The 15,910-nt window shown below is 42.2% G+C and overlaps 1 protein-coding gene across 2 annotated transcripts in view; it reads right to left on the reverse strand.

Moving 5' to 3' along the window:
• The window catches only part of Ipo11 (importin 11), a 184,346-nt gene extending 178,042 nt beyond the window's left edge, over positions 1-6,304 (reverse strand). For both annotated transcript variants that reach the window (XM_036207023.1, XM_036207022.1), the window contains exon 1: positions 6,107-6,304. The gene's annotated coding sequence lies outside the window, so the exon portion shown is untranslated. The remainder of the gene's footprint in view (positions 1-6,106) is intronic.
• Between the last annotated feature and the right edge of the window lie 9,606 nt (positions 6,305-15,910).

Raw genomic sequence — 15,910 nt, forward strand, 5'->3', positions numbered from 1 at the left:
AATCTATTGTATAAAAATTTAATTTAAAAAAATGAAATAAATAAGCTGTGACATGGAAGTTCCAACCCCCATTGAGGCTTCGGTAATGGTCATGCCTACAAGGCGGGGCTGAGATAGGACACTGAAAAACCTATTTCTCAGGGTTATGGATGATGTTTATAGGGTTAGGGGTGGAAGAAACTATTAAACTCAGTATTCTCCTTAAGAAAAAAAAAAGTCTCAAAAAAAAAAAAAAAGGAAAAGAAGAAATGGAATGGGTAGGTATAAGATATTATGGTAGATTATTGTATATACTAGTAAACAAATTTAGTAAAATAGTAGCCTTAGATAATTTGCACTATAATTTGCACTGTTATGAATTCTTATATGTTGATACAAATATAAACTGTTTTTTTAAGGTTTATTTATTTATTATGTATACAGAAGAGGGCACCAGATCTCATTACAGATGGTTGTGCGCCATCATGTGGTTGCTGGGAATTGAACTCAGGACCTCTGGAAGAGCAGTAGGTGCTCTTAACGGAACTATATTTGTTATAATGTACACATATTTTTACTCTTATTTGAAATATTTGTGTACTGATACAAATGTAAATTTATATCTGTCATACTGTATGTGTATGTTCTACTTCCGTTTAAGATATTCTGTACACTGATATATATTTAAGATTACTGTCATATTGCACTATATATTCCTCCCTCTGTTATAAATATCTTGTGTATTGTCACAATTTTGAAGTCATCGTCCTTTACCGTACATTTGCTTACAGACTGTTTACCTTGTTTACATGAAGCCTTAGTCCTTAGGTTATTTAGGTAGATAAGACTTATAGATTTATAGTCACTTATGCTTGTCATCTCTATAATTATATTAGTTAGGTTATCCAGATTTACAGATACTTAGGTCAGACGGACAGGTAATGTTCAAACACTTCATAGACCTAGAGAATATGGCATTTAAATAACTTAGAATTCTGTTGATGTGAGACACAATTGCTCCTGGCAGCACCAATCTGATCCCGAGAGAACATTGGGCTTCTAAGACATTTCCATTTGGAAGTTTGTCTTCTTGGCACAAAATGGCCTATTGGGCAAAGAACTGCCCTTGCCTCAACTGCTGACCGTACAAGTACTGTCTTTTCTGGACAGGCGGGACACAAGGAAAGCGACCACGAACTGCGCCACACCTTTCCCAGACTCTGTAACCTATCCCTTCACTTGTAAGCTACCCCACAAAATAAACCTCCTTTTAACTACGTGGAGTGGCCCAAATAATTTCACCAATAGAAATGTTCATTGTTGAACTGGAGAGATGGCTCATCAGTTAAGAGTAAGTAATGGCTGCTCTTTGCAGAGGACCTGAGTCTGATTCCCAGGACCCAAACAGTGGCTCACAATTATCTGTAACTCCAGTTCCAGGAGATCCAATATCCTCTTCAGGCCTTCCCATCAGGCACACACATGGGGCACAGACATATATACAGACAAAACAATAATACAAATTTCCTTTTAAAATAATGTTCACTGGTGAATTCCTACCTGTCATTCACAAGTGTTTGGGGACAGTTTTGATACCACAAACCCTGACAATGACCAGGAAATAGGATCAGGAAAAGCAATAGGATGAATCAGAAATGGAGTTATAAATACAGATACATATGATCTTATAACATTACCATATCTGAACCCATTTCTTTGACCAAATGAACCAGAATTAATAATGAGCAAAACACTTCAAATTAAATAAATGGTGATGAGCTTTTACTCTCTCTCTCTCTGTCTCTCTCCAACTTTCATTGATCAAAGTACATCTCAAACTTTACTGAACATTCCTATAATCTGGATCTCTTATTAAAATGTAGATTCTTCCTAAGTTATTAAACAAAAACCTGATTGCTAGGAATAGAATACATCCCTATGAGACAACGGTCAGGGAGGCCCAAGACTCCCAAAACAATACAGGCAAAATGCCACTACTATTGGTCACTCCCTAGAAGGGGAATGTAGGGCCATGTTGCTAAAAAAAAAAAAATTTTTTTAAGTTACATACCTCACTCACAAGGTAGAGAGAACTCAAGCTAGAATCGGACTGGAAGCTCCCTGTCTGCTAACTAGCTCTCATAATCCTAGAAAGAGCTATGCTGGCTGCTAGGGAAAAACTGTCATCAACAGTCTTATGCAGCTGTGAGCCCTGTGCTCAACAATACTAACAGCAGAGACAAGACACGCCCAGTGCTACAACAATGGTTTAAGTCTGTTTCGGGGCTAACCAACTGAAGTCTGATTTAATGTGATGCCCACTCCACAGGAGGGAATTCACATCTGGTACTGTAAACCCAGTCAAACACCCATGGCTGGAGAGGATAGAGGTTCTAGAAGGGAAGCTACCTCTGCTGTTTTCCAAAATGGACAGGATATATTTATCAAAACTGCCTTCTAAATAACTGTTTGTGCCTATGGGTTTGTGTTGCTATCTATCTGCTTTGGTCAGAGAAGCTTTTTGCAATGATCAGCAGTGACTACAGAGACTCATAATCGGTCAAAGTACTGAGACTAAATTATTGTTGAATACCCAGTCACAAATATGACATCTATGTTGCTGATTCCAAGGTTCAGAGAACATCACGAAAAAAGGGGCAAGAAGAGTCAGAAGAAGCAGGGGTGAGGGTGGGTGGAATGCTAACTACTGTATTCTTGAACTCACAGCAGTTGTGACTACCAGCACAAAACTACTTACTAGATTTGCGGGACAGTGATGACTCAGTAGGTAAGACTGCTCTACAAGCATGAGGACCTGAGTTCAAATGCCCAGCACCTAGGTAAAAAGCTGAGCATGGGTGCACATGCCTATAACCACAACATGGGGTAGAAAGCGAAATCAGGTTTATCATGAGCATGCTTAGCCATTCAGCCAACCTAGCTTAAATGGAAACAATTTTTTCCATTCAAGGAAACAATAAGCATTCTCCTGTAGCCTCCACATCCAAGCACAACATGGGGTAGGAAGCGAAATGAGATAATCTTGAGAGTGCTTGCTTGGCCATTCAGCCAGCCTAGCTTAAATGGAAACAATTGTTTCCATTCAAGGAAAGAACACACATTCTCCTGTAACCTCCATGAGCAAGCACAGGCTTGCATATCTCTCTCTCTCTCTCTCTCTCTCTCTCTCTCTCTCTCTCTCTCTCTCTCTCTCTCTCTCTCACACACACACACACACACACAGACACAGACACAGACACACAGACACACAGACACACAGACACACAGACACACACACCACAGATCACAAGAGTGAGCCTATCAACACCCTGCTATGGAATGGGGAGGGGCTCATGAGCTCCCTCCTTGAGGATTTATAGGCAATAAATGATTGATGCCCCCCCCCCCCCGCAGGGGATTGGTGTAACCACTGGTAAGAGATCCATGAAAGTGTAAATAAATCTTCACCAACATTCCTATAAACAATCCTAATTAATATCATAGGAAAGAGACAGAGAGAGACAGACATGAAAACAGAAAAGGGATGGTTGGAACAGGAAGGGTATTTATGAAAGGGGCACAAGAGAGAAATGGGGTGAATATGATCAATGCACATGTATGAAAATGCCATAATGAAATCTATCATCATGTAGAATATATGCTAATAAAAAACATGTTTTAAAAATACTTCAGTATGTAAATTCTGTTTCAGTAACTTTTCAACTGAGCTAGAAGTGTATATTTTTACCAAATTCCCAGACTTTGAGGGGCAAGCATGCAGAACACTAATTGAACCTATCCTGTACAAAGCTTATGACTGTAGGCTTGTTGGTAGTCAGTCTCATGTTTAGAAAGTCGAAGCACAGCCCGGAGGTGGTGGCACATGCCTGTAATCCCAGCACTCGGGAGGCAGAGGCAGGTGGATCTCTGTGAGTTCGAGGCCAGGCTGGTCTACGGAGCGAGTTCCAGGACAGGCTCCAAAGCTACACAGAGAAACCCTGTCTTGGAAAAAAAAAAAAAAAAAAAAAAAAAAGTCGAAGCACACCTGCAAGAGATGTATGTGATGACCCATTCTGTAAAGCACCCTGGAATTAGCTGATGATACCCATCATACGCACACAGTCCAAGGCTGTGGGTCTACAGCACAGAGGCAAAGTGCTTGAATAACATGTGCAAGTCCTTGTGTTCCCCAACACCACAGGAAAAGAAAACAAAAGACAAAAATGAAGATGTAGAGACAGCTTAGTGCAAAAACATGTGCACAGCTCTAGGTTCAGTCCCAACACTGCAAACACAAAGATAAAAAATGTAAAATTACCAACAGAAATACTACATTAAGCCTGATGTGGTAGCACACACCCAGCACTGGGGAGGAAAAAGGAGGCTGATCTCCATGAGCTCAAAGCCAGCCTGGTCTACATATGAAGTTCCACACCAATCAAAGCTACATAGTGAGAGCCTGTCTCAAAAATAACAATGATAATAATAAAATAGGATGATTAAATATACACACATGCAAAACAAACATCAAGAATCAGCTAATCTGGACTGGAGAAATGGCTTGGCAGTTAAGAGCACTTGCTGCTCTTCCAGAGGACCCAAGTTTGGTTCCCAACATTAATGTCAGGTAGATCACAATAGTCTGTAATTCCACTACCAAAAGATTCAACACCCTCTTCTCCCTGTGCCAGCACCAGCACACACATGACAAAACCATACACACACCGACAAATGCACACATTAAGATTAAAAGAAAAAAATCTTTGGAAAAAAATCAACTAATCAAACATTACCTTTCCCTAAATATGGCTATTTTTATTCTGGAGAAACATCTTCAGTATATTTTAAACCCAAAAGCTGCAAGCATTATTCTGCCTTCCAGTTTGGTTCTGAATGTAAAATACATTCATAATATCACAAACTCTAGAGACTTTTGTTTAATTACCAAATAATTTTTGCATGCTTCTTTAGAACCTCCAATGGTATAACTACATCCAAATTCCTCTCTCAAAATTGTCTTTTTGCTTTAAATGTAATCAGGGCAGGGAACACCCTTCTGCCCTATAGCTGTAACACACGTCCACAAGCTACTGCCATTATTAAACTGTTTGCACCAGCCCCTGTGCTAGATACCATCAGAAAACATAAAGAAAAAAAAGCCTTATCACAACCAGCACATTCTAAGTTTACAAAAATTGTCCTCGCTGTGGGACAATGATGTAAGGAAAGCTATCAAGCCTTGAGTACTTCATCTAATGGAGTCATTCTGCCCTTAACCAAAGAAGAGAAATTTTAAATAATGTGAAAATGGAAGAGAGAAATCCCTGTTCATGAGGGGTCAAAAATATGGTTGCAAACTGCTCTTCCTTGCTTCCTTCTAACTAACAGGCAAATCTTAAAGGCGCTATCGCATACAACAGAGCTCCTTTAATGTGTGGTAAAGAGGTATGCCGATTACAACCTTGGCACCAGGAGCCAAATTACCATTCTTTGCTATTTACGCAAATCACTTGGCTGCACGATTATCTCGTTCATCACTTAATAAGAGGATTAAGGGGAAAAGGCAAAATGCTATGGGCCTCGACATAATTTTGCTGAATCACAAATATTCCCAAATGTAAAGCCGAGCTTGAGCACTGGCGGCCATAACTCAGAATTAATCTCCTCTCAGGGAGAAGAAAAAAAAAAAATGTTTATGTCTTTTTCCTTAAAAGAGAAGGAAAGGTCTAATGTTTCAAGGTTTCACAGCACTGCTTCCACAGCAAGGTCGCCTGGATAGTTACCAACAAACAAGCACCGGTTTTAGTGGGAGAAAGAAGCACGTTCTCTAGCACTATGCAACCCCAAGCCTCCAAGGACAAATACACCCACCTCCTGGCCGGCGACAGGGGACACAATGGCTTTGCTTAGCCTGTCACTCAGACCCTGCCACCCCGCACCGTGGACCCAGCCATGTCAGGCTTCCCGCAGCCCGGGAACCCGTGTTCCCCGAGAATACTCGGGAGCCCGAGGGCCCGCGGACGCGGCGCACACCGCAGGTGGACCCGCGTTCCGCCCTCGGCTGGCGGGGTCTCGCTGCCCAGCCCACTCCTCCCTTCCACCCGTACGCCTCGCAGCCCGGCCTCACCGTGTGCTTCGGTCCGGAACAGCCCGGCCCTCCCCTTCCCACTTGTCCACACGAAGCGGCGTTGGTTGCTTCCGCGCCCCCACGCTGCTAGTCCACACGCTGCCGCCTACTGATGCCGAAAACGGCTTCTAGGAACGCGCCATGTTCCGTGTCGCCACTCCAGACGACGCGGGCGCGCTAAAATGACGTCACTGATTCCCGGCGCGCACGGGAGTGGCCGAGGGAGATGGCGATTGGATGGCGGAAAGAAGAGGAGGGAGGAGCTCGTGTTCGAACCCAAAGGCGCGCGGCCTCCAGCACAGCTCTGTGCGCTTGCGTGGTACCCGGAGGAGTGTGTAAGCACGGGAACCTGTCACCATGGAAACCATAAGTCTTTCCCCCCCCCCCCCCCCCCCCACCCCCCCGGAAAATCAGTGGTCTCCTGGGCTGGTTGAAGTGTAAGTGAAAACCATTTCATCCTCACTGTTCTAGATATCAACTACTTGCTTCATGGGTCTGTCACAGCAGACGAGGGTTAATCAAAAGAATCCCGTTAATGAACCTGCCACCATAGGTATTTTTTTCCCCAAGTTTGGACCGGCTTTGAGGGGTTTTGTTGTTGTTTGTGTAGAGGTTGGGGGAGGGGTGTTTGTATTGTTTGTTTGTTTGTTTGTTTTAGTGTTGTGTCCTGTTATAGTGGGTCTCATAACTCCAGGCTGGCATCACAGTCTTTTTTGTAGCTGACCGTCAAATCCTGATTCCTCCACATCTCCCAAGTGTTCAGACTACTTACCTGCATAGGATTTTTTAGATCCTGAACTTGATTGCTCTACTCCACAGCAATACTAACGTTGAAAAGATTTCAAAAGACTAGTTGCTGCCTAGCCCTACAAGCTAGTTTAAGTTTTCCTGTTTTTAAATAGAGAAATTGAGCAGCACTCCGGAGGCAGGGCCAGGCGGATCTCTGTGAGTTCAAGGCCAGCCTAGGCTACAGAGTGAGATCCAGGACAGGCACCAAAATTACACACAGAAACCCTGTCTCGAAATAATAATAGTAATATTAATAAAATAATAATAATAGCTATTTTTAAATAATAAGTAATAGTAATAAATAAATAAAAAGAGAAATTGTGAGGAAGATTAACTGTGTTCATAAAGACTGATAGACATTTGTTGCTCATTTAAGATGTGCACAATAAATACAGTCTAAGGATCTTTAGATTGAATGACCCACTTTAATCCCCAGGAAAACCCTGTGAGGTAGATCCATTATTATGTCCATTTTACAAAAGAAGAAACTGGAACACAGAGAAGTTGACATGCCTAAAGTTCAATGGCCAGTAGATGCAAGCATTGAGTTTTGGACCAAAATAACAGTAAGCTCTTCTTTATAAGGATGTCCCTCACACAAAGACTTTTTTTTTAATCAATGCAAAGATAAAAATTCCCTCAATGACTGTCAGAGAGGAATGATTAAATCAAGTACATATAAAATAAAATGCAAAACTAACCATTTAAGTTAAATAATAAATATTGGAGGATATTTGTTGGCTGGCTGATTAAATGTCCGGTGTATCATGAAAGGAAGTTACCAAAGGATATGTTCAGGAATGTCCCATATTTGGAAATAAAAAATGCCAAAATTCTAACTGGCACTGCCAACTGTTGGAGGGTACTGGGGCTATGCTTCATTTTATCTTTGCTTAGTTGTATCTTCTGATTTTATAGACATATTGCACATCTCAAATTTAAGTATGCATAGAATTACATGAGATATTATCAAAATATAGATGCTGGGTGCTGGAGAAATGGTTCAGTGGCTAAGAGCACATGCTGATCTTCTAGAGGACCTGGGTTCTGTTCCCAGAATTCACATGGTGTGAATCCAGTTCCAGAAGCTCCAATGCCCTCTTCTGAAGTCTGCTGCCATGAAGCACACACCTGGTGTGCATACATACATGCAGGCAAAACATTCATCCACATAAAATAAATCTTTTAAACAATTTAAAATTTCTTTAAAAGTAAATTCAGGCCTTAGCTGGTGAGAGGACTGAACTGGTAAAGGCACTTAACACCAAGTGTGGCTGAGTTTGATGCCTGGGTCACACATGGTGGGAAAACAACCAGTTCCCAATAGTTGTCTTCTGGCTTTTGCATAAGCTCACAATTAACTTAAAAATTACGGTACGGATCCTGATTAACTCCTCATACAGGGTCTCATGTAATGCAAGTTGGTTTTGAACTCACTATGTAGTTAAGGATAATCTTGAATTTATGATACTCTTGCCTCTGTCTCCTGGATTCTGAGATTGCAAGCATGTAATGCCCAGTTTATGTTGTGCTGGAGGATCAAATCCAGGGCTTTATTCATGCTAGGCGAGCACCCAATAATTGAGTTACATCCACAGCACCATATCTTGATTAATTAATTTGGTTGGCCTAAAATATATCCACATTCCAGTTGGTGCCAATCTTACCAGCCCATAGATGACATGTTTAGTAGCAGAGCTTTAAGAAATATTTTGTAGTAAGAAAGGATTATTTAAAGCTCGGCAGTGGTGGCACATGCCTTAAATCCCAGCACTCAGGAGGCAGAGGCAGGCAGATCTCTGTGAGTTCGAGGCCAGGACAGCCAGGACTACACAGAAAAACCCTGTCTTGAAATACCAATAGGAAAAGGAAGGAAGAGGAGAAGAAGAAAAGAATGGAAAGAAAGGATTACCCAATTAAAAAGAAAAAACTGATCAGGACTCAAATAGTATCTCAAAGAATAGGGAGCATGTATGAGTCTGACCTAGGTCTTCTGCATGTATGTTATGGTTCTGTAGCTTGGTGTTCTTGTGGGATTTTAACCGTGAGAGTGGGTGATGTCTCTGAATCCTTTGCCTGCCTTTAGGACCTTTTTCCACCTACTGGGTTGCCTCATCCAGCCTTGATGTGAGAATATGTGCCTGGTCTATTGTAGTTTGTTATGCTGTGTTTAGTTGATGTCCCGGGAGGCCTGCTCTTTTCTTTCTTCTTTTCTTTTCTTTTTTTTTCTTTTGGTTTTCTGACATAAGGTTTCTCTATATAACAGTTCTGGCTGTCCTGGATCTCGCTCTGTAGACCAGACTGGCCTCAAACTCACAGAGATCCACCTGCCTCTGCCTCCCAAGTGCTGGGATTACAATGCACCACTTCTTGCCTGTGGCCTGCTCTTTTCTGAGGGAAGGTGGAGGGAGAGTGGACCTTGGGGAAAGGGGAAGTGGGAGTAGTGGGGAGGGGAGGAGGAAACTGCAGCCAGGATGAAATATATGAGAGAAGACTAAATTAAAGAAGGAAAAAAAGAAAAGAAAGAAATGGTTTTAAAAATAGAACTCTTCTATTGGGGTAAGGGATCTTTTGAAAATCTGAGGAAATGTCTAATTTAGAAAAATGAGCGTATACAGATTGTATCTATCATACTAGGATGCCAAATTAGGGCATATTCAGAAGTCCTAATTTTAACTAGTATAGAATGGAAGATCTAGGTACCAAATTTGTACCAGGCTTTTTCTTTTAGGCCACCAACCAGTTCCCAAATCATGACCAGGAGACTTAGTTTTGAATGCTTGGCCTAGCTTAGGCTCCTTTCTGGCTGCTAGCTCTTTTAACTTAAATTAACTTATTTCTCTTTATCTGCCTTTTGTCTTGGGGTTTATTACCTTTCTTACTTCTATATATCTTATTTTCTCTACTTCTCTGGCTGGCTGGTAGCTGCCTGCCTGGCTTCTGGCCCCAGGCATCTCCCTCCTTCTCTCCTTTCTTCTCTCAGACCTCTTGAGCCTAGATTTCTCCTCCTATTTATTCTCTCTGCCTGCCAGACCCGCCTATCCCTCTCCTACATATCTATTGGCCATTCAGCTCTTTATTAGACCAATCAGGTGCCTTAGGTAGGCAAGGTGAAACAAATGCAACACAACTTTACATAGTTAAACAAATGCAGTATAAACAAAGTAAAACACCTTTACACAGCTAAAGTAATATTCTGCAGCATAAACAAATGTAACACATCTTTGCTCAGTAAAAATAATATGGCACAACACATATTATTGACATCTAGATAATTAATCTCAATCTACTGTGCTTCATGACTATATTTGCATACTCAAGATTTTTAGAGAAAAGGGCAAATATTAGAATTAACTTACCATTGAGTATCTTCAGGAAATATTCAAACTTTTCTCTTTTTTTCCTTTTTTGGGGGGATGTGGGGAGGGTTGGTTGCTAGGGATAGAACACACACACACACACACACACAAACACACAAACACACACACTACCTAGAACACACCACCAAACTATATCCCCAGTATGTATTTGAAAAATCTTAATACACATTCAGTGCTTTTCACATATAGTTGAGAACTATAAAGAGAAAGCAGAAAGGTGATGATTAAAAAATGCTATATTATAGAAACATCAGGGACTGGAGAGATGGCTCAGAGGTTAAGAGCACTTGCTGCTCTTACAGAGAACCTGGGTTCAATTCCCAGCATCCATATGGTTGATCACAACCATCTATAATTCCAGTTCCAGGAGATCCACTGACTTCTTCTGATCTTTGAGAGTACCAGGCAAGCACTTGGTGCACAGACTTACATGCTAGCAAAATACTCGCATGCATAAAATAATGATAAAAGCAATCCATTAGAGAAACATTGGCTTCTCTCTCTTGCCAGACACATGTGCACCCACATACACACACATTTTTAACACCAGTCAAATGTGGTGACACATATCTGTAATCCCAGAACTCAGGAGGAGAAGATTGTGAGTTTGAGGCCAACCTGGCTTACATATCCAGGCCAGCTTTGTCTATACACTAAGATCTTGGTATCAGGGAGGAAAAGGCCAGGCATAATAGTGAACATCTATAATCCCAGCACATGAGATTTGGAAGCTCAAGGATCAAGAGTTTAAGAACAGGGTTGGAGAGATAGCTCAGAGGTTAAGAGCACTGGCTGCTCTTCCAGAGGTCCTGAGTTCAATTCCCAGCAACCACATGGTGGCTCACAAGTATCTATAATGAGATCTGGTGCCCTCTTCTGGTCTGCAGGCAGAACACTGTATAACTGCATACTTAATAAATAAATCTTAAAAAAAAAAAAAAAAAAAAGTTTAAGGACAGGCTCAGCTACATAATAGTTTATGGCCACCCTGGGCTACCTAAGTATCTAAGAAAAACAAAACTAAAAATACATAAACTTAAAAAAATCAGCTCAACAGTTGCAGAACTTGGGAGGCTGAAGCAGGAGGACTGCCGCAAGTTTGAGAATGGGCTTCATGATGTGCTCCAGGAGAGCCAGAACTAAGACTCTGTCTCAAAAAGTCGACGAACCATCAACCAAACTTTCAAAAGAACATGAATTTCAAAGGTATACATATCTAAAGACCCTTGGAGAGACTGAGAAAGCTCAGTGGTAGAGTGCCGGTTATGCACAAGGCACTGGGTTTGATTCTTAGCACTACAAAAATGATTAATTCTGTGGAGCTGTTTTCATTTTCTAGGTTCTACTAGAATTATTATGATACTCAAGCTGATCAGATTAAGAAACATCTCTGGGAAAAGGCCCTGCACCTCGTCAGGGCTGCACAATAGAGCCAGCCCCGTTAGCAGAGGTGTGGGTGAGCCAGCCCCAAAGTTGTGAGCATGGGAGAGCTGTCCTCATTTCTCATCTGATGGACCACCCATACAGCTGCCCAGGCCCAGATCCAGGGTTATGACTTGGCCTGCCTCAAATCCACCCCATCTATGATCTGCTGGAGCACGTAAAGGAAGCTGACCTCCAAAGCTGTAGAATCTCCACAACTCAGAGCATCAACAGGATACTCAGGAAAAGTCCTAGTGAGGACCCAGCATTGATAGTGTGTAGGAGAAACCAGAGGCTTCAAACCAGACCAATGACTCTGCAATGAACACTTGCAGGTGAAGGTTATGGACAAAGGGATTTACAGTGTCTTACTGTGTCACACTGCAGCGTCCATGCTGTGGGATATCTTTCTGTGTGCTGTGAATATGTGTTGCTCCCACTGGCTAATAAATAAAGCTGCATTGGCCTATGGCAGGGCAGGATGGAGCCAGGTGGGAAAATCTAAGAGAGACAGTGAGAGAAGAAAGGAGAGTGGGGGATGCCAGCCTGCTGCCCTAGGAGCCGTAAGTAATGGGAGGAAGGTAAAGCTACAGAACACGTGGCAACACATACATTAATAGAAATGGGTTGAGTTAAGTTATAAGAGCTAGCTAACAAGAAGCCTGACCCATAGGCCGTACAGTTTATAAATAATATAAGCCTCTTTGTGTGTTTACTTGGGACTAAATGGCTCCGGGACACAGGTGGGAGAAATTTGTCCTGACCGCAGGGCCGGGCAGGACTGGAGAAGCTTCTGGCTACACTTCCATGATGAGATTTTTAATTCCCCCCCCTTTTTTTTTCACCTTTTCTCCTTAAATGTTGTTTTATTTGGGGGGGACTGCAGGGGCAGAGGGTGGATATGAAGGGACAGGAAATTGGGATCAAGATACGTGATGTAAAAGACAAAAAAAAAAATTAAAAGAAAGTTAAAGAAACATCTCCGGGTGTTGTGCCTGAGTTGCAAGATCCCCAAGCAAGACCACCACAGAGCCAATATCCAATACAAAACACAAAGGGGTTTATTGATAACAAGGGAGCTTGGGCTTGGTCCATGTCTAACATCCAACAGAGTGGGTGGAGGAGAATGCCCCCAAGCACTCACTTGAAGGGGTTTGTGTAGGAAAGGTTTACATGTAGGTTGGGATTGGATGAGGGGGATAGGGGTGAGGTAGTTCTTTGAAGTTACTGGCTGAACTATAAGCATGAGGTTACTGATGACTAACAGGATTCAGGGTATCTACAGAGACATACATTTTTACTCCCTGTGTCCTGCTTTTGTTGAAACCAGGATAGATACATTCAGATTTATTGTTCCTGTCCTACTCTCCTCTGAGTTCAACTTCTGGTCAGTTGAGCACACTACTCCCTGTATCTTGTTTTGCCAAGCCCAGGATACATAGATTTATCGTCCCAGCCTTATAAGTTCAACTTTTGGTCACTTCTAAAACTGCTGGTCAGCAAATACCTTTGGAAGAGGGGAGAGGGAAGCGTCTCTCAAGATGGCTACTGATTTTTCCCTTTCACGGGATTAGTAAAGCTCACTTCTGGATATGTCTGTGAGGGTGTTGATCATGAGGGCTTTGACCTACTGACTGATGCAAAATCTGAATACCACTGTTACCTATGGAAGACGGAGATGTAGTTAGAGAAAGGGAACTGCTAAGGGTGTGCACTTGAAGAGTGTATCTTGTACTGGCCACTCCCTATTTGCTTTCTGGATGCCCTGAGGTAAATAGCTTTCCTCCATCACCACTCTCCTCAATGTACCTTGCTACCAGCCTCAAAGCAATGGAGCCAGTTGCCCCTGGATCAACATCTTGAAACAACAAAGCAATGAAACCATCCTCCCTTGTTTTCCTCAGGTATTTGACACAGTGATAAACATCTTACTAACAGAGGTATCCAAATAGTTTATGAGAGGCTTATGACTCGAATAATTTTTACATATAATACAATTGTTCGTACTTTGTAAAAGGATATAAAAATTAATATAAAATGTAGTGGGTGCTCCACAGACACAGAAGCAATCCCAATTACGAGACCAATTTTTCAAGTTAGAGAGATGGCTTAGCAGTTAAGTCTTTGTTGCTCTTCTAGAGAACCCACTTTCAGCTCCTAGCATCTAAGTTCATAACCACTTATTAACTCCAGCTCCAGGTGATCTGTTGCCCTCCTCTGACCTTTGGGGGTAACACACACACACACACACACACACACACACACACACACACACACACGGCGTACACACAATCACACAGATTAATCAATCTTGTCTGTTATGGTGGCACATGCCTTTAATCTCAGTGTTCAAGAGGCAGAAGCAAGTGGATTTCTGTGAGTTTGAGGCCATCCTGGTCTATATAGTGAGTTCTAGACCAACCAAGGCTACATAATGAGTCCATGTCTCAAAAAAAAAAAAAAAAAAAAAAGGCTTTTCAAAGGCTCTTTGGATATGTATAACTTTTTTTTTTTTTTTTCACAACAGGGTTTCTCTATGTAGCATTGCATCTTTCCTGGATCTCGCTCTGTAGACCAGACTGGCCTCAAACTCACAAAGATCCACTTGCCTCTGCCTCCCGAGTGCTGGGATTAAAGGCGTTCACTGCCCGGCTGGATACGTATAATTTTTTAATACCTGTTTTTTTCCCTTGTACTAGTACACTCATTCTTTTTCATTTCTATAGAAATTTCTCGTCAGTTATAGCATCTTAATGCAGGCAGCAGTACTGGGAAGAAAGACAATTCCTCTTCTGTTCTTTTGATCTTTTCAGCATGGTCTCAGCTTAAGTTGATACAAGATGAGTTAGCAGGTGGAAAGCATATTATTTGCAGTATTAATAGTATGTGATGCTGGAGATCAAACTCGAGGCCTCACACATTCTGGACAAGTCTTACATCACATGACTACCTCTCAGCCTATTACTTTTGAATAACTTAAAAAAGGTGTGAGAGTCCATCTACATATGCGCCATACTCATGTGTGGAGGTCAGAGATCTCACCTTCCATCCTGATGAGGCAGGTTTCTGCCACAGTGCAGGGCACTCCAGGCTAGCTGGCCGTCAGGCTCCCAAGCCATCTCCACCTATAGGAGTGCCGGGTTCACAGATACAGCATCTGTTGATGACCTCATCTTGAGTCACGGTGGTGAATTTTTCACCTGCAAAATACTGTCCTGCTTCATTTTTTTTTTCCTTCATTTTGTTCAAAAAGCTGTTGTTTCTTGTTTGTCTTGTTCATCACTGCCATAACTCTGAAGATCCAGCAACACTAATCCATGCGGCTTAATTTTCAAATCGACAAAGCTGCCATTTGTGTGTGTGTGTGTGTGTGTGTGTGTGTGTGTATGTGTGTGTAAGTTACTAAATAGCTATGATTGTGCCAGGTGTGCAGTGACCCTGCCATCTTCTGTTCCTGGAAAATGAACCTTTTCCTTTTCCTGTTCCTGTTCCTGGAAAAAGGAAAGGCCTTTCTGAATGGTCTCTCCATCAGCTTTGGCGTCAAGTGTGAAGTCCAGAATGTGCTGTACCGTTGCCAATGGTTTGAATAGGACTAGACTTCATGTTTGAATGCTTGGCCCATAGCACTATTAGGACGTGTGGCCTTGGAGGAAGTATGTCACTGTGGGGACAAGGTTTGAGGTCTCATAAGCTCAAGTTACAGCCAGTGTGGCACAATCTCCTGCTGACTCAGTTCCTTCTCCAGCTCCATGTCTGCCTGCACGCAGCCATGCTTCTCTCGTCATGATGGTAATGGGCTAATGCCCTGTAAGCCAGCCCCACTGAAATCTTTTCCTTCTAAAAGTTGCCTTGCTCGTGGTGTCTCTTCACAGCAATAGCAAGCATAACCAAGACACATAGTGAAGAGAAAAGGCTTGCGTCATGCCCCAGGGAGGCAGCCCAGGAGTCTGGGGTGTTGACAGGTGTATCAAACTGCACCCCTCCCCTTTTAAAAAATGAACTTTTAATAAGCAGGGATGGTGTCACGTTCACCCTTTTCCCTCCTAACTTATGGCAGTCACCGGCATACTGTAGACTCTCTAGAACTGTGCATATTAACAATGAGTGAAATGAAGTTAAGTGACAAGGGCTGTAAGTTGACTGTAGTGATTGCATTTTAGTAGCTCAGATGAACTTTGTATGCAGAGTAAGGTGCTAGTAACTATAAAGGGGA

The sequence above is a fragment of the Onychomys torridus genome, chromosome 15, assembly GCF_903995425.1.
Source record: "Onychomys torridus chromosome 15, mOncTor1.1, whole genome shotgun sequence".
NCBI lineage: Eukaryota > Metazoa > Chordata > Mammalia > Rodentia > Cricetidae > Onychomys > Onychomys torridus.